This window comes from Ambystoma mexicanum, chromosome 6p, assembly GCF_040938575.1.
Source record: "Ambystoma mexicanum isolate Mex_15411 chromosome 6p, UKY_AmexF1_1, whole genome shotgun sequence".
In the NCBI taxonomy this organism is placed as follows: domain Eukaryota; kingdom Metazoa; phylum Chordata; class Amphibia; order Caudata; family Ambystomatidae; genus Ambystoma; species Ambystoma mexicanum.
The window spans coordinates 371,665,854-371,683,533 of record NC_090935.1 but is presented as its reverse complement, the minus strand read 5'-3'; the positions used below and the strand labels follow the sequence as shown (position 1 = coordinate 371,683,533).

General features: G+C 52.3%; 1 protein-coding gene across 1 annotated transcript in view; it reads left to right on the top strand.

Annotated features, from left to right (window-relative positions):
- NUP155 (nucleoporin 155) overlaps positions 1–17,680 on the top strand; it is a 1,628,423-nt gene that overhangs the window by 1,486,882 nt on the left and 123,861 nt on the right. The gene's annotated exons all lie outside the window — the stretch shown is intronic.

Below are 17,680 nucleotides of genomic sequence, written 5' to 3'. Positions count from 1 at the left end.
TCACCAGCGCTCCTGGGTTTGGCTTCGGCCATGTAATTCCATGCATGGATTCTTCCTCTTCTTTTGCTTTTTTTCAATAGGTACTCGGTCCTCAGACGCCACAGCTCCTCCCCGGCGCATGTCGACTTCGACAGGGTTCAGCAGGTGCCCATCCTGCAACGGGCCTTTTCAAACTTCAGACCCCCACGCCCTCTGCCTGCGTTGCCTTGGCCCAGACCACGGTTGGCAAGCCTGTTTGGCGTTCGGCTTGCTGTCCTCGGAAGCGATGAAGAACAGACTAGTCAGGTGGATGGAGCTCTTTCAGCGGTCACCTTCTGAGCACCAAGAGTTTCGTGAAACGTTCCAGGCCAAAGGTAGGGCCTCTACTTTCATCCGCACCTCGCAAGGGTGACTCCTTCCCAGGAACTCTCCTACGTGGGAGGGACCGGTAAGGTCCTTTTACCAACTCGTGCCCGAGGCTGTCACAGCTACCGGCCTTTGGGCTGAGGGGTCCTCGTATCCTCCCGGTGCCAGGGTTATGGGGCCGCTAGGCTCTATTACCGGGCTTGCGCCCTTGTACCGGCATCATGGCCGAGGGGCAATGCCCTGCTACCGGCAGCACGTCCGAGGGGGTGCCTGAACGCAGCTCTAACGACCCCTGGGTCGAGGTGGTTACACCTACCGAGCAGGGGCCCGAGGATCAGGGCAAGTCGCACGCCTCTCACATAAGAGACTTGGTAGAGGCTTGCATCAGCGAGCCAAGCAACACGTTGCAGCCACGTGGTAGGCGGATCAACAAAATGGCCGACGGGCCAGAAAAGGACACCCGTTCGAATGCCTCTGCAAGACTTTGGCGAAGAACGAGTATCTAGGTGGGACTGGCATCAAACAGGTACGTGGCCTACGGCCTACCCTTCCTATGTGCAAGGCTGTTTTCTCTTGCATCCATATGTACAGGGTCGGCAGCGGCCTCAGTTGCCTTTAGTAACCCCTTCAGTGCCCTCCTCCTCTACGGCCAGCGAGGACCTGATTTTTGAGAGGTTCCTCGGCCTCATGAAGTCTCCAGATATGGGGGCCATCATCAAGGACGCAGTCAGAGAAGTCCTTCCCGCTATGCTAGCGGCACCAGAGAGACCTCTTCCTACGCCTCTGGCCCCGGCGCAGCCACCTCCTCCAGCTCAGCAGCCTACTCCACAGGCGGTTCCTTACCAGCCTCTTCCTCAGCCTCCGGCGGTGGTCCCCGTGCCCCAGCCTCCGGATACTCCTCCACAGGTTCCCCCAGACCCTCCGGTTACTGATGAGGAGGATCCTGACACGCCGTCATCGGCCATGGCTTTCCACGAACGTATCTCGGGCCTGGCGGAATACCTGGGCCTCCCACAGCCCCTGGTTGAACAGCCGGCAGAGGGTGTCCTCGCGGAAGTCCTCACAAGGCGCCCTTCTGCCAGACTGAGAATTCCACTGCAAACCGATGTCTCCCTCGCCAAGAAGGGTTGGCTCAAACCACACTGTCCAGCCAGTCAACCGCCGCCTGGACGCCAAGTACAGGCCGATGGAGGGGGGATACACTCTTGCTCTCCTCCCATCCTCAGCCATACTCCTCGATGATCGCTGAGGCATGAGGCATCACTGTACTCCAATCCTTAGTCGTCCTAGTCTTCTTCATCGACGGCGCTGTTAGGCAAGGAGGAGAAAACCTTGGAGGCATACGGTAAGAAGCTGTATTCCAACGCTTCCTTGCACCTGCGACAGGCCAACGCAGATGCCATGCTGGCAGCCGCTAACCAGAGATTATGATGGGAAATTGCTGACTTCCTCCCAGAACTCCCCACCCACTGCCTATCACGTTTTAAGGCAGGGCTATCCGAGGCCAAGCTCGTGGCTCATGATATCATGGAGTACACGCTGGAACACAACATGGGCTGCCATTTTCAGCACAAGGTCCTCCCTTTTGGCCTAAACTCGGCCCCCAGGGTCTTTACCAGGCTCATGAATGCGGTGGCAGCCCTCCTCCGGGCTCAGGGCCTCCATATATATCCCTACCTAGACTGGCTCGTCAGGGCATCTCACGAGACAGTTCACCACTCTTCCCATGAACTAATGAACACGCTACACGACCTGGGCTTTTCGCTCAATCTCAAGTCACAACTGCAACCCACACAGTCGTTGACCTTCCTGGGCCTCATCTGGGACACGCGCTCCGAGAGGGTGTTCCCCCTCGGAGGACAAGATCACAGCCATCAGGAGGGCCACGTCCCACTTACTCAGCCGGGACTCTACTTCGGCTTGGTGGTACAAGCATCTGCTGGCCATTTTTGCAGCAGTACTTTTGGCCGTCCCCCACACAAGACTCATGATGAGGAGATTCAGCTACACTTCGCAGTATCGTGGAACCAGGAGAGGGGATCTCAGGCCGAAATTATCAGGATCCCCATTGCTCTCCACCCGGACCTCACATGGTGGTCCAGGGACTGCAACCTGCGGAGGGGAAAGCCCTTCCGACCCCCTGTCCCTCAGGTGATGATTACCACAGACTCCTCCCTAGAAGCCTGGGGAGCCACCCTGGAGGACCTCTCTGTCCACGGCACATGGTGCCATCAAGAACAAGAATACCACATCAGTTGGCTGGAACTGAATGCCATCTGGTTAGTGCTCGGAGCCTTCCTCCCACGTATCAAGGGAAGAGTGGTCCTCATCCAGACAGAAAACTGAACCAGTATGTACTACATCAACAAGCAAGGGGGGACCAGGTCCCCTTCCCTTTGCAGACTGGCGATCAGCATGTGGGAATGGGCCTTGGACAACGACGTCTACCTCACGGGTGTGCACCTTCCGGGGGAATCCAACCTGGAAGCAGACAGGCTCAGCAGGTTGGGAGGGGACAACTACGAGTGGCAGCTGAACGACCTCGTTGCACAGGAAATCTTCCACTGTTGGGGCCTCCCCCAGGTGGATCTCTTTGCCACCAGGCACAACAAGAAGTTCTCCCAGTTTGCCTCCTGGCAGGGACAGGCCCTAGGCTCCCTGGGTGATGCTTTTTGGATCCAGTGGAACGGCATGTCGGCATACACCTCCCCGCCCACGCCACTGATTCACAGAGTACTTTGCAAGTTCAAGGAGTCTTGCCAGCTCAACCTCCTTCTGATGGCTCCGTAGTGGACAGCCAGGCCATGGTTCTCAGAGCTGTTCAGCCTCTCTGCGGTCTCGCCAATCCACCTCCCGACGGGCCCAGCACACCTTCGGACACAGCAGGGGGCAGGGTCTTCCACCCCGCTCCCCAGAAGATGGCCCTCGCAGCGTGTTACAAGCCAACCTGAAAATCGTACAGGGGGCTAGGAGCAAGGCTACCAGAGCCCAGTATAAGAGTAAATAGACCAGGTTCTGCCACTTGGCTCACTCAAAGGATATCGACCCACTGGCTTGCTCATTGGACGATGTACTATCATTCTCAGCTCACCTCACCAGCACTGGTGTGCAGGTGGACGCCTGCCGCACATACCTCTCAGCCATTGGGGCCTACAGGAACTCGAAGGGGTCTTCTTCTCCTCCTCCAACCCGATCGTCAGAAGACATTTGGCCAGGCTCGCTAGGCTCTACCCCCCCATCAGGAAACCACACCCTGTGTGGAATTTGAATCTGGTCTTGGGCGCCCTCGCGCACAAGCCTTTTGAGCCTATGGCGACTGCGGACATCAGGCTGGTCACCATCAAGACGGCCCTGTTAGTCGGCCTCACATGGGCGTGCAGGGCCAGCGAGATCCAGGCCCTAGTTGCCTCAGAGCCGTACACCACCTTTCACAAGGACAAGGTGGTCCTGCGGACCCATCCGGCATTTTTACCTAACGTGCCATCAGCCTTTCACCTTCTTTGCGGACCCGAAGGACTAGCCTCAAAGTTCTGCACTGCCTGGATGTCAGGCGTGCCCAGGAATTCTACCTGGACAGGACTAAGGGCTTCCGCAAGTCAGATGCCCTGTTCATCACCTTTGGAGACACCAGGCCGGGCTATCAGGCCTCCAAAGCCTCCATCTCACGCTGCATGGTCTCGGCCATCAAGGAAGCGTACGAGGGCCAGCATAGACCGCTTCCCGAGAAAATGCATGCCCACGCGGTCAGGGCCAAGGCAACGGCCATCGCCTTTCATCGCCATGTTCCCTGGCATATCATTAGCAGGGCAGCCACACGGGCCACTCCCTCGGCTTTCTGCAAGCATTACTGTTTGGATGCCGGCTCCAGATCAGATGCGGCTTTCAGACAGGCGGTTCTCCGGAACCTGTTTGCTTAAGCAGTGTCTCCTCTCCACCCTGGGGCTACATTCAGTTGTAATCGCCCTATCAGTATGGAGGAAAGGGGACGGGGACGTAAGAGTAATTATAGGTTACTCACCGTAGTGACTAACGTACGCTTAGTGCATAGTCCCCTTTCCTCCATACGTCCACCATCCTCCCCCCTAATAATCTGGTGTCATTAGGCAATGGTAATTCTGTTGTCGACACATCTTTGGGGACTGGGGTGTGGCGCCGGAGGTGCAGAGTCAGGGCTGCGCATTCTCCCAGGGACGCGCCTCTAAATTTAGAGGGAAAGAAGATTTTTCTGGTGAAAACGTTTCCGTCTCCCGTCCCTCGCGAGGGACGATCATGCAGTATGGAGGAAAGGGGACTATGGACTAAGAGTACGTTAGTCACTACGGTGAGTAACTTATAATTATTCCTTCCTCCTACAGATTATTCATCTTTGTTAGGCAGAAACCTGTGCAGTTCCCTCTGGGACCACTGCAAAAGATTTAAGTCTACAGGTGTTGGCAGTAAACCCACTTGGTAGCAGTCTGTACCACACAGATTCACTGTGGTAGCTGTGGCTGAGCAGTCAGACTTTCCTCAAGAAGAGTTAGGCAGTATACAGAGGATACATAATAGGTACAGAGGCACAGTAGCACAAGCAAACACTGACCAGAGCTAGGTGTAAAAGTATAAACTTATTTATTAAAGGTACACTCATAAATTACACTAGCACAATAGAAAAGATCAGAAAGTCAAACACAGTTACTATTACTCATATGTACATCCCTAATCATTTGTTGGACAATTCTAAGTTAACCCCACTTATTTCCAACCAGAGGTGAGCGCTTAACGTTAGATGACACTCCAACAAGTATTACCAAAAGGGAGGGAAAAGGCAGAAATAAAGAGAGCAGTAAGGTAAAACACTTTCACATAAGGTTAGCAAAGACAGTCAATGGTGGAACAAGGAGAATTAGTTCGGGGCCCGCTTTAGAGGGAGCCAGGCGAAAAATGTGCCCAAGATCGCACAATGTCATCAGTCTTTGCAGGTGAGAGAAAAGGCTTTACTACGGTTCTGAAAAGTTTAGTTAGGGTGTCCCAGGCCTACCCAGGTTCGAGAGCCGAGGGCTAAATCTACCCCGTACAATCGGTGTCAAGGGAGGCCGGGCGGAACACAGTACCTTTAAAAGTGGAAAGATTCCTCCAGCGGTGGTAGTCGTTCCTGGTAGTGGGTGCAAGTCGCGGCGTCGTCCCGAGGAAGAGGTGATCTCGACGGGGAGGAAGGCTGCAGGTCGTTGCACTACCAGGGATGAGGCCAGCCGTGGAGTTCTCCGGTCACAAAGGATTTTTACCCCTCTTTCGCGGTTGAGGTAAAAAGTGGTATCCCGGTTGCCGGGGTGCTTGGCACAGGCAAGGCGGCCACGAGATGCTTCGGGACGGCGAAAAGAAGGCAGCAACTGGTTGTCCCCACCAGTTAAGGGAAGAAGACTCTCCGGCGGGAGATCTCCTCTGTCGTCGGGAAAAGTGGTGAGACGGTTCTGCAGGGCTTCACCGGTGGTGTCGTCTTGGCAGGTCGGCTCGGCTTCTCCCTCTTCGGCTTCTTAGGTCCTGTGGCGACATCTGAAGAACCAGTCCCAAAAACCCTGCTTTTATGCAGCAAACCCCCATTCATACAGCCTAGCTGTCACTCAAACATGCTAAGTGGTGAGCGGGGTGGCTCACCACTTGGGCCAATCACACTAGAGTGCGACATGAGTTGGCAAGGCAACTCAGTCCAGGGTGTCTAAACCCCCTCCCACACCCCCTGTGGTACCCAGACAGAATGGCACCACTTTGGAGGGCTTCTGTGCAGAAGCCCGCCAAAAGTGGAACAAAGGCTCGACTCGGGTTCAGGGTTACTGAAGTGAACCTAGACGCCATTTTGGCGGCGAGTTCTGGCAAAAAATCCCAACCGGTGAATTTATATTAAATAAATAACCCGGCGGTATCTTTAACATTGCACCAAAAAGTGGTGCATTAAAAACAATGGGAAATCCCATTGGGAAATATTCTGGTGGAATATTTCCGTGGTATCCACTGCCACCAGCCAGAACTCGGCGAGGGGGGACGGGACAGTACCCCCTCGACAACAGACCCAGGGGCAATCTATTTGCCCCTACCAGTACTTCCACAGTAAGATGGTTTGTACTGGTTAAGTTACTAAGTTAATACTAGTAAAGTCAATGGTAACTTTACAGACCCAGGGAGACAGTAGTCAGTCCCAGGGTGTGGAGTCTATGTTTGGGGGTCTCTAGGACACCCCTGTGCTACTGCACTGAGGGTGCTGTGTAACACACATTCAAAAACCAATGATGGCCTATGGGGAAATTTACCCCCTAGCCCATAAGCACATAGCAAGTCACAGAAACACTCTCAAGTCATGTCCAAGAGTGAGGGTAAAAGATTCTCACTCTTGGCAGGAGAAAAAAATAAACCCCAGAAATCCAGCAAAGCTGCTGGGGGACTCACTAGGTTAGGAAATTCAGCCTAAACAGAGAATTCTTCCTAACAATCTTTGATATTTATCTCCAAGCGCAGATCCTCTCCAGAAATGTTTCAGTCTCTATCTAGGTGGCTCAGGAAGTCTCTGCCCGATGTCTGTGTGTGTGGCACCTGAAGTGGCATCGGGACCAGTATATATTGAGGCGTTGCATCGTTTTTTTCCACGCACTCTGCTAACTTCAGGAACACTACTTCTTTTGAAGTTCTTCGCTTCTAGTTTTTTTTCAACATGCCGAATCCGTAGAAGTTCTAAGATTTAAAACTCTGCGTCGACTGCAGGCACCAGATATCCATCTCAAATCATCACAGGATCTGTCTTTATTTCCTTGGACATGCAGGATTGCAGATCGTGCCAGTTGATGCGCCCAAAGCGTTTTGTGAACGTGAGGCAACAATGTTCACTTTTCTCCTCAGTGATATGGGTGACTAGCAGAACGCTGAACCGAAAGAAATGTCCCTGGTCCAAAAGGACAAGACGGAACAGCACTGCAAGAGGTCTTGTATACTCAGCGGATCTTCAATATATCCTTTGTTCCTTCTCAGAAGAACAGGGACCACAGGTACTTTTATGCACCCAGTCGTCTACCCGTACTTGAGATCTTTGCCAAAACGTCTGACACTGTCTAAGTCCACGCTCGGTCGATCCAGCAGACACTCTGCAAAATCCTGCAATAGTGCGCCCTCAGGCTCAGCCAGAGTTAAAAAGAAAAGAACCCATCTTCAGGTCGCATTGCTCTGTCTTTCGGCAACTGTCTTCCAACCTCAACCTTTCCCTCAGTGGCACCGACCGATGCTGGTGTTCCTCCAGAATGTTTTGCTGTCCTTACCTGCTTTCATATCTTGATTGGATGATACTTTAGATGAAGTGGGGGGTTCAATTCCTTTTGGATTGGAACTCCTACTTACCAGAGGAATTTTATGGGGAAGATGATGACTTGGTGGTTCCTGCTACTGACTTCCAAGATGCAAGTGGTCTGGAATCCTCTCTCTGTTCGTACCCTGGCTACACCCAAGGCTCCCTTTCAATGCTTGATAGCATAGGTGGTGGTAAGATGGATTTCTAAACTCTGACCTGGCAGGCAGAAGTTTAATAGGCCACCCTCGGTTTAGTGAAACAGGGGAACCTTTTGGACAAGCCAGACCAATCTAGGTAGCTTGGAGGGGTGAGCGTGATTGGAAGCCCACAATGAGCGCACACAGCAACAAACCACAAATTACTCTTAGACAAGTGTATATGAAAAATATCTATACATTTGTCGGCCGGACCACATAGACACAATTAACTTTAGCAGTGAATAAAATAATGATCATACAAATCCTTAAACTATACAGTATATGTACATTACATTTCCTAGTGCATTTCAGTTACGAGCTAGAACCACAACCTGTGAAGAAAGGGGTTATGTTTAGTACACAAATGGCAATAGGTTATTCTTCAGAATTAATTCCCTAACTTTTGTGTCCAACCCTAACAAGGGATCCTTGTGCTCAACAGTACAGTTGTGCGTAAAAATGCACGATCCTGCAAATGAACAAAAGAGCGTGTCTTCTTTACAGAGCTGTAGCACGTCAGGAAGGGGCTTGAGGCAAATGAAGAATACGTTCCCACTATTTGAGTAGGCCCTGCCCTTGGCAGCAAAGCAGTATTCAAGTGATGAGAAGATCTAGGTAGCGCAGGCTAACCCAGCTAACTTTAAGGGATACTTGTGCGTGAAAACGATCGACTGTGCCAGGGGGCCACCGGTAAGTTATGCAAGTACTCGCCCGCCCTCGGCATAATTCGGACCAAGCTTTGCCAGTTAAGTTGAGGTCGCTAGTACGGTCGAGTCCTGCAGTTTCGTGGCACTCCAGCTCTGTGGCTGCAGAGGAGCACGATCGTCCGTGATAGGGCCCTTTCTTAGCTTCCGAAGGAGGTATGAAGAAAATTCTACTGCAGCTAGCTTCAGGGCACAGGAGAGCAGAATAGCAGGGAATCAATAGCAACCATCACCACCAGGTCTGGTAGTGACGCAGGAATCAGAGATTCGGGCTGCGTTACACACTATAAGTCGGGACCCTGGGGAGCGAGGCCTATGAAATATGCCGGGAGAATGCACGGGACCACAAGCAACCGATGTCTTAAGTCTCGATGTCCAAAGCACTCGAGGCGGTAGCAGAGCTGTGGAATATCCTGAGGTAGAGCTGGACAGTTCATTGGATGGCCCAGGAACACTTCGGAAAGGGCTCGTTTGGTGGTTAAGCAGAGGGCGCTGAGAGTAGTTGTTCCCACTACTCCAAAGGGCTGAAGCGCCTTGGGCAGGCCTTCTTGATCGAAGAAAGCAGGGATCCGATGGGACAGCAGAGGGCAAACAGTGCCAAAACCTTCCAAAGCATCACTGGCAGCATTGAGTCAATTTCCTCATGTAGGAGACTTGGCTCCTTCTGTAGTTCGGTGAGAACTCGGGTGAGTGACCTGGAATGGCTGCAGATTAGCTCTGCGCCAAAATCAAGAAGTTTGAATAGATCTGCTCTCTTCTCGGCACCAATCGCGGCCTATGGTGGTCTCAGTCATTCAGGCACTAAGACATCTGCCACCAGCAGTGTGGATTGGAACTAGACAGTTCCAGCCCTCTTCCTGGGCACACATATGTGACGGGCAAGCCTGCGAACGAGATCAGTGTTCGCAGGAGGCTCCATGCCCTAAAAGGGAAAACCCGGGTTACTCGACCTGGGTGAAGGCACGGGACAAAATGGCCATGGGACAGAACAAAAGACTGTGGCTTGGCCATTTTCGGACCTGGCATCAGTCTTGAGCCAAACGCTGTAAACTCGTTTTAACTCGATAAAAAGAAGTAAAACATTATAAAAAAGTAACTGCTGCCACCAGCTCGTCCCAGGCACACTCGTACAATCACCCAAAAATCCTTTGAGGGTGTCTAGGGTCATAAAACAAAAAGGGAATCCCAGCACATAGTACTGGAAGGTACATTGTGCGCTGTTAAAAAGTTACCAAGAAATGGCAACATAGTCAAAGACTAAGGGAAACATAGTTTCCCAGTACTGACAGTCTGAAGGGTATGACTGTTTCCCCCGTCACAAGTGAGCAAAAGCCCAGGGGAGGTCAGCTGAAGGCTGGGCTCCACTGGAAAAAGTCGGGTTAGTGTTAGGCAGAAACCTGTGCAGTTCCCTTAGGGACCACTGCAAAAGATTTAGGACTACAGGTGGTTGGCAGTAAACCCAATTGGTAGGAGTCTGTACCACCCAGATTTACCTGGTAGCTGTGGCTGAGCAGTCAGACCTCTCTCAAGATGAGTTAGGCAGTATATAGGGTATACACAATAGGTACAGAGATACAGTAGCACAAGCAAACACTGACCAGAGGTTTGGTGTAAAAGTATATAATTATTTATTTAAAGGCACACTTGTAAATTACACTAGCACAAAGAGAGGTAAGTAAATTCAACACAGTCACTATTATATATATACAACCCTGATTACTTATTAGACAAGTCTTAGTGAGAAACGCCACTTATTTTCAGACAGAGGTGAGCGCTTACCATAAGATGGCACTCTAATAAGTTATAGAAAAAGGGAGGGAAAAGGCAGAGTTATGAAAGCACACAAATTTCAATACTTTTCAAAGAACCACAGTAAGGCAGGTTAGGCAAAGTCTACTGGAGAGCAAGGAAGTTCAAATGCCAGGCCCACTCTTGGAGAGAGCAAGCAAAATGTTTTTAGGATCACACAGTGGGGTTATGTCCAAAGAGTCTTTGTAAATAGTTCACAAAAAAATTGAGATCAAGTCAGGAAAAGTTAGTTAACAGGTCCCAGGCTAACCCAGGTTAGAAAGTCGAGGATTTACTGTCACCCTGAACGATTTGTCGCAAGGGAAGCCAGGCGGGACACAGTACCTGAAAGTGGGAAGAACGCTCCAGCGGGGGCAGTTGTTCCTGGCAGCGGGTGCAAGTCGGTGTTTCGTACAGAGGAAGAGGAGGTCTCGACGTGGAGGAAAGCTGAAGGTCGTTGCACTGCGAGGGAAGAAACCAGCCGCAGAGATTCCCGGTTACAAGGTACCACCCTTTTCTTCGCGGTAGTGGTAAACCGTGGTGTTCCTGTTGCCGGGGTGCTTGGCACAGGCAAGGCGGCCACGAGATGGTCCAGGAAGGCGAAAAGACGGGCAAACTGGTTATCCCCACCAGTCAAAGGAAGAAGACTCTCCGGGCTGGCGATCTCCTCTGTCATCGGGAAAAGTGATGAGACGGTTCAGCAGGGCTCCACCGGTGGTGTCGTCGTTCCAGGTCGGCTCGGCTTCTCCCTCCTCGGATTCTTTAGGTCCTGTGGCGACTTCTGAAGTTCCAGTGCCAAAGCCCTGCTTTTATGCAGGAAACCTCCATTCATTCAGGCTAGCTGTCACTCAAACATGCTAAGTGGTGAGCCGGGCGGCTCACCACTTGGGCCAATCACACAGTGCGACTTGAGTTGCCGAGGCAACTCAGTCCAGGGTGCCTAAACCCCCTCCACACCCCCTGTGGTACCCAGACAGAGTGGCACCACTTTTGGAGGCTTCTGTGGAGAAGCCCGCCAAAAAGTGGAACAAAGGGCTCGACTTGGGTTGGAGTCACAGAAGCGAACACAAACGCCATTTTGGAACCAAGTTTGGGCAAAAAATCCCATCCGGTGAATTTATATTAATTTAATAAAACGGTGGTATGTTCGAGGCTATTTTAAAAAGTGGTAGCCTCGGACAATGGGAAAATCCCATAGGAATACATTTGCGGTCGAATATAAAAAGTAGTATCCACTGCCACCAGCCGAAACTCGGTCGGGGGGACTGGACAGTGCCCCCTCGAACAACAGACCCCGGGGCAATCGAATTGCCCCGACCAGTACGTCCACAATAGGATGGTTTGTACTGGTTCTGTTCACAATTTGAGACTAGTAAAGCCAATGGTGACTTTACATGCCCTGGGAGACAGTAGTCAGTCCCAGGGTATGGAGTCTGTTTGGGGGTCGCTACGACACCCCTGGGTTATGGCACGGAGAGTGCTGTGTAACCCACATACCAAAAACACATGAAGCCCTATGGGGTAAATGACCCCATAGCCCATAAAACACATATAAAGTCAAAGGAACACTTCAAATCATGTCCAGGAGTGGGAGAAAAAAAGTCTCACTCTTAGCAGGAGAAAAAAATAAACCCCAAAAATCGAGCAAAGCTGCTGGGGGACTCACTAGGTTTGGGAAATTAGCCTTTACAGAGAATTCTCCCTAACAGTTAGGATAGCCAAACATAAGCAAAAAGTTTGGGTGGGGAGGGTCCATAAATGGTGGGAAAATTGCACAAGAATGAAATCTTTCCTAACTGGTGGTTGATACTCTGGGATTATGTGCACCCTCAAGATTCCAGGTGCAGTGTGAGTTTACAGACATTCTTGCTGGTGGCCCCAAGAAAGAGACCCCACTGCCAAGCAGTAGAAGCAGCATTTTTGGATTTATGTTCTAAACCTGCCTCACTCCCAACTGGAGACAGAGATCTGACCAAAAAGCACAGTTCAGAAACTTCTGACCCACTGTTCCTGTCTACTAAGCATCACCTAAAGGTTTAGTTGTCCAGGCAGCCACAGCAAGCCTGAAGATAACGTCTTTCCTATTTTAGGATTGGGAGAGCAGAAAGGAGATGCCTGGCGAAGGAACGTTTTTGATTTAATCGGCCTGAGAGCCATCAACACCATCTGTGCCCTAGCTACATACTCTTACGTCCTGTCCCTTTCCTCCATCCTTGTGGGACGTCCCCCAACATGGGGACAGTACCGGAACCTTTGGCAGCAAAATAATTAGCTTTCCCTTTAAATTTAGTATGGCACGCGGGGTGCGGCCTCGGGTGTGGGAAAGCCCCACCTCAGTCCCGTTTTTTTGTTGTTGCATGGATGGTGTCCGATCTGCAGCCAGTGTGGATACCTTTTTAGCTTTCGGCTTGCTCCCCATTTGTTTTTTCAATTCTTATTACACTTCCTTTCGGTGCCTAACCTCCCCAGTGTATGTGGGCCGCAGGAGGATTCACGAGGTGGGCCTCTTGTGACCGCTCGTTCCTGGCCTTGGACCCCCATGGACTCTCTCTTCAGTGTTTGGGGTCCGACCACCGCTGGGACTCCTGTGCAGCCTGCAGCGCTCTTGGTAACAGGGCATTGAAGAATCTGTTGTCGCGGTGGAGGGAGATCTTCCACACTTCGCCCCAGTCAGGACTTTATCTCCTGGACCTCTCGTGAAGACAAGGTAAGACCTCTATTCAGCACGGCTCCACAGCTCAGAGGCTCCATCCCTGGGGTTCCCACTGAGGTCTATAAGGCTACCGGCTCCCATGCCAAGAGGTCAGGGGGCTCTTCCGGGCGGTCTGGGGACAGACCGGAGGCCTTCCCCTAGCTCTCAAGCTGAGACTTCCAGTTTGTCCACGGACGACAATTGGGCTCGTTTTCTAATCCTACCCCAGAGGAGGGGTAAGGGATTGTTGAGTGCCACCTCCCAAAAGTCGTTCCTCGGCTAGATCCAGCACAGCTAACCACAAAGGTGCTGATGGCTCCCAGCCTACCGGAGCTCTCTCCGAAGCATTCATCCAGGGCGTTTCGACTACCGGCCATCCGGCTGAGGCCTCGGCCCCGACCAGAGGGCTCTCTGAGGTAGACATTGCTGCTTCGGGTGCAAGACCCAAGCTGTATCCTATCATGTCTGAGGCCTCTCTTGGCTCAGGACCTTTGTGCCCTCCTGCCCAGTGCGTGGCGCAAGGCATCAAAATGGCAGAGCTGCATGTGGCAGAGCCTGCCAGGCAGGTGGCCATCTTGGATCCAGCTCAGGACCCGCCAGTGCTTTTGCCCATCGAAGAGGCTTTGCAGGATGATCCCAGCCCCCTTCCCCCTGGAAGCAGCAGTGGATCCTAGGGTGCAGGTTTTTGGTCCCGTCATGGCTACATCTACCCATCACAGCCGTATGGCTACACGCACAAGGCGCCTCAGCACTTTGACCATGAGCGGAGGCCCAGCACTTCGGAGGGCAGGGCCCTTCGGGATCCTATGGCTTGTGAGGGCTGCTTTTTCTAGTACTCAGTCCTCATGCATTCCCCCTCAGATGAAGGGGCTCCTTGAGGACATTGTGAAGGATGTCATCCCGCAGGTCCCAGGGCCCCAATTCCCCTCAGTCTGTAAAAAAGGAGGGTAGGCGATGGCAACGATGATTCCCAGGACGATGAAGCCTCGGCATCTGTTAAAGCCTTTCATGACAGACTTCAGGGCCTGCTAAAGTTTTTGGGGGCTCCCTCTTCCCGAGGAAGCCCCCCCAGGAGTTGTGTGTGCTAGCAGAGGTCGTGGGCAAACGCACCATGATTCGGTCTGGCATTCCCCTCGTAAAGGATGTCCTGCAGGTGGCGTGGAAGGTCTGGGAGAAGCTTTGGGCCAACGCCCAGATGAACAAGAAGTTGGATAGTGGGTTTAAGCTGACAGACCGGAGCCAATCCTCCTTGCCTTGGACCTTCAGCCCAGGGTCCATACTGCTATAGATTCAATTAACAATTAGTTCAAGTAACAAGTTATTTGACAGGGTGCTCAAATTTTAGGCTTGGTGGGGGCTGCAGCCTAGTTGTATTCTAAACCATAGTATTCCTCCACGGGAGCCGCCTCCAGTTGCCTCTCCAAGGAGGACAAATTCCTTGGGAAAGCGCTGTTACTCCATCTCGGCACTGCATCTGTATCAAGCCAACGCTGACGCCCTCTTGGATGCGGCTAACCAGAACCTGTGATGGGAGCTCAGGTAAGTTTTGCCCAACCTCTCTTCGGACAAGCACGCCTCCTTCAAGGCGGGTCTGGCAGATTCTCAGGCCATTGTGTAGTAACTCATGGAACCTTCGGTCTCCCACATCGACACAGCCAGCCAAGGCTGTGCCTTGGGGTCGAGATGAGAAGCACAGCGTGGATGCACGACCACAGCGTTTTGGTCTGATGTGCAGGAGCGAATCCTGGATCAGCCCTTCATGGGCGTGGACCTTTTTCATTCATCCACCAATGACAAATTGACTAAGAAAACCTACACTCAAACTGCCAAATCCTTGGCCATCCTGACAAAACCAGGTCAGAAGTCCTTCCCACAATCCCATGGCTGGACTCAGTTCAAACCCTGAGCTTTCTCCCGCTTGAAGAGGTTCCAAGGCTGCGGTACGTGGAGGCCTAACAGTTTGACCAGCAACCAAAGAAGGAAGCTGCAGAAGGCGTTGTGCAGTTTTTTCCGCTCACCTGCCCCCTCAGACGCCAAGAAGCAGTGACGTCAAGGTCAGGGAACACAGCTCACTTGTGGGGGCCATTTGGCTCTGTTCCAGGACACCTGGAATCATCTTTTCAGCAACCCATGGATCCTATCTGTAGTGTCCACATGTTTCAGTCTTCCTCTTCCTCTACCATCCTCTCCTCCTCTTCATCAGATCAGGTCCCCGGCTCTTCTACGGGAGGTCCTTTCGCTCTTGGAGATGCAGGTGATAGAGCCGGTTCCTCTTGTAGACAGGGACTTTGTTCTTGGGTACTACAAAAATCCTGGAATAGTAACCAACCAGGCTGGCCTGAGATTAGTCCTGGCCCTTTCATTTCTAAATCCCTCTTTACCACTGGAACACTTAAAGATGATTACACCTGCGCACATAAGCAAGTCTCTGTGTGCAAGGGACTGGATGTGTTCCCTGGACCTCAGGATGCGAACCTGCATGTACCCATCTATCAACTGCATCGGAAGTTTCTGCGATTCACGATTGTCATACCACTTTCAGTACAAGGTGCTACCCTTCGGCCTTAACTCGGCCCCTTGTGTCTTCATGAAGTTGATGAACGCAGTGGCGGGCCTTCTCCGCTTGGAGGGCCATCATCTATACCCTTATTTGGATGACTGGCTGATGAGTGCGTGGTTACCCGAAGGGGTTGTGCACTCCTGCAAGAGATTGGCGGATACCCTTGGATGTTTTACCTGAACAAGCAGGGTGCCACCCGTTTCCCCCTTCCCCACACCCTTTTGTCTGCGTGGAGACAGTTCCAATCTGGGAATGGGCCCTGACGGAGGGGGATTTGTATTTCATCAGTCCACCTGCCGGGGGACAGCAATGCAGAAGCGGGTCAGCTCTGTAGCTTGGGGTTCAACACCTACAAGTGGGAGTTCCAATACGACTCCTTGTTGCCCCTGTTCCAGCGTTGGGGGTTCGCAGAAATTGATTTTTTGGCAACTCCCCTTAATGCCAAGTGCCCCCAGTTTGCCTCCTGGGCCGGTCGTGGGTCACTGGGAGACGCCTTCCAGATCTGTTGACACGTCCGCAGGTGTTGTGCGTTCCCACCCACCCCTCTGCTCCAACGGACCCTACGCACGTTCCAGGCCTCCGTGGGCTGAAGCCTCATCCTGGTTGCGCTCCACTGCCCTTCGAGACCCTGGTTTTAAGATCTGCTGCAGTTGTGCTGTGGGGTGCCGTCCATCTTCTGATCCCCAGCAGGGGTTTTCTGACACAGCAGGGTGGGTCAGTGGAACATCTGAACCCGGCCAAACTGGCCCTGGCAGCCTGGTTCCTGGTCAGCTGTGGCTTCAGCATGCTCATTTTTCCAATGACAATTGGGTCATCATTCAGAAGGCCAGGAGCCCCTCGCCTAGGTCCCAGTATAAGAGCAAATGGACTAGGTACTGCCATTGGGCCCGCGACAAAGATCTCAACCCCGTCACCTGTCCTCTGGATGACGTACTGGCCTTTTCAGCACACTGGGATCACTCTGTAGTTCAGGTGGATACTTGCTGCACGTATTTGACGGTCATTGGGGCTTACAAGAATTCCTCAGAGCATGTGTTTTTGGCAGCCAACCTCAGTGGTTAAGGCCCCCCCTTAAGGGGTTGTCTAGGCTTTTTCCTCTGGTGCATAGGATGCATATGGTCTGGGACCTCAATGTGGTTCTTGCTGCTTTGCAGCACAAGCCTTTCGAGACAATGGCCTCTGTGGACATCCGCTTGGTGGTGCTAAAAACTTTTTTATTGGTGGCTCTCACTGTTATGCTCACATGGTCTCTGTGGGGGTGTTGGGGGCACGGTTGGAGCCCTCCCTCTACTCGGCTCCCTGGTGTCGGCTGTCTTCCCCTGCTGCCTCGGAGAATAGTGTTCGGGATACGGGTGTCGCACCTGAGGGAAGAGGAGAGGCAATAAGGATGGTGTGGAGGTATCTTCAATCCCCTCGTCCATTTCGTGCCGGAACGGTATGCGTAAGAGTCTTCCCATGCAAGCTCACCTATTCTTTTATGATGCTGGGCTCTCCGTCCTGCTTTCTTCAGCAGGGGCGCGTAGAACGGGCCTAGTTGCTTCACAGGCCCGCGAAGTGGCGATCCAGACCGGCTGTGACCAATCCACTTGAAGGTAAGTCTTTGGTTCTTAATGTCTTTTGCGGTGAGTATTGACCTAGTGATAAGCAATAATGTTAACTTGCTATGTCGCTGTTTGTTCCCCAATAGGTGTGAAAATGAGGGTCGGAAGCTCAGAGCTGCTCTTGGAAGTCCCCTGAGGATGATGGGCTCTCAAGGACAACAGGTGTACTGGTTGATATGATGGAAGTCAAGACTCAGGTAAAATGCAGCCCAGAGTTCGTGATTGTGAGATTTCGAACCTGTTGTAGTCTTTTCCCTCGTAGGAGCGGTCCGACAGAGTGGAGCAGAGTCTGGAGGCTAGGAGACAGTTCGATGGCTCTGGAAGAAGTTTCCGTGGAGAAGGTGAGAGGTGCTCCCGCGTCGGTAGGAGTCCGAAGCGGAAGAAGGAAGGCCCGACTCCGGCGGAATGAAAGTTGGGTGCACGCGCAGCGATGGAGCGGCTGGAGTCAGGTAAGCACGCCTTCAGCGATGGAGCGGCTGGAGTC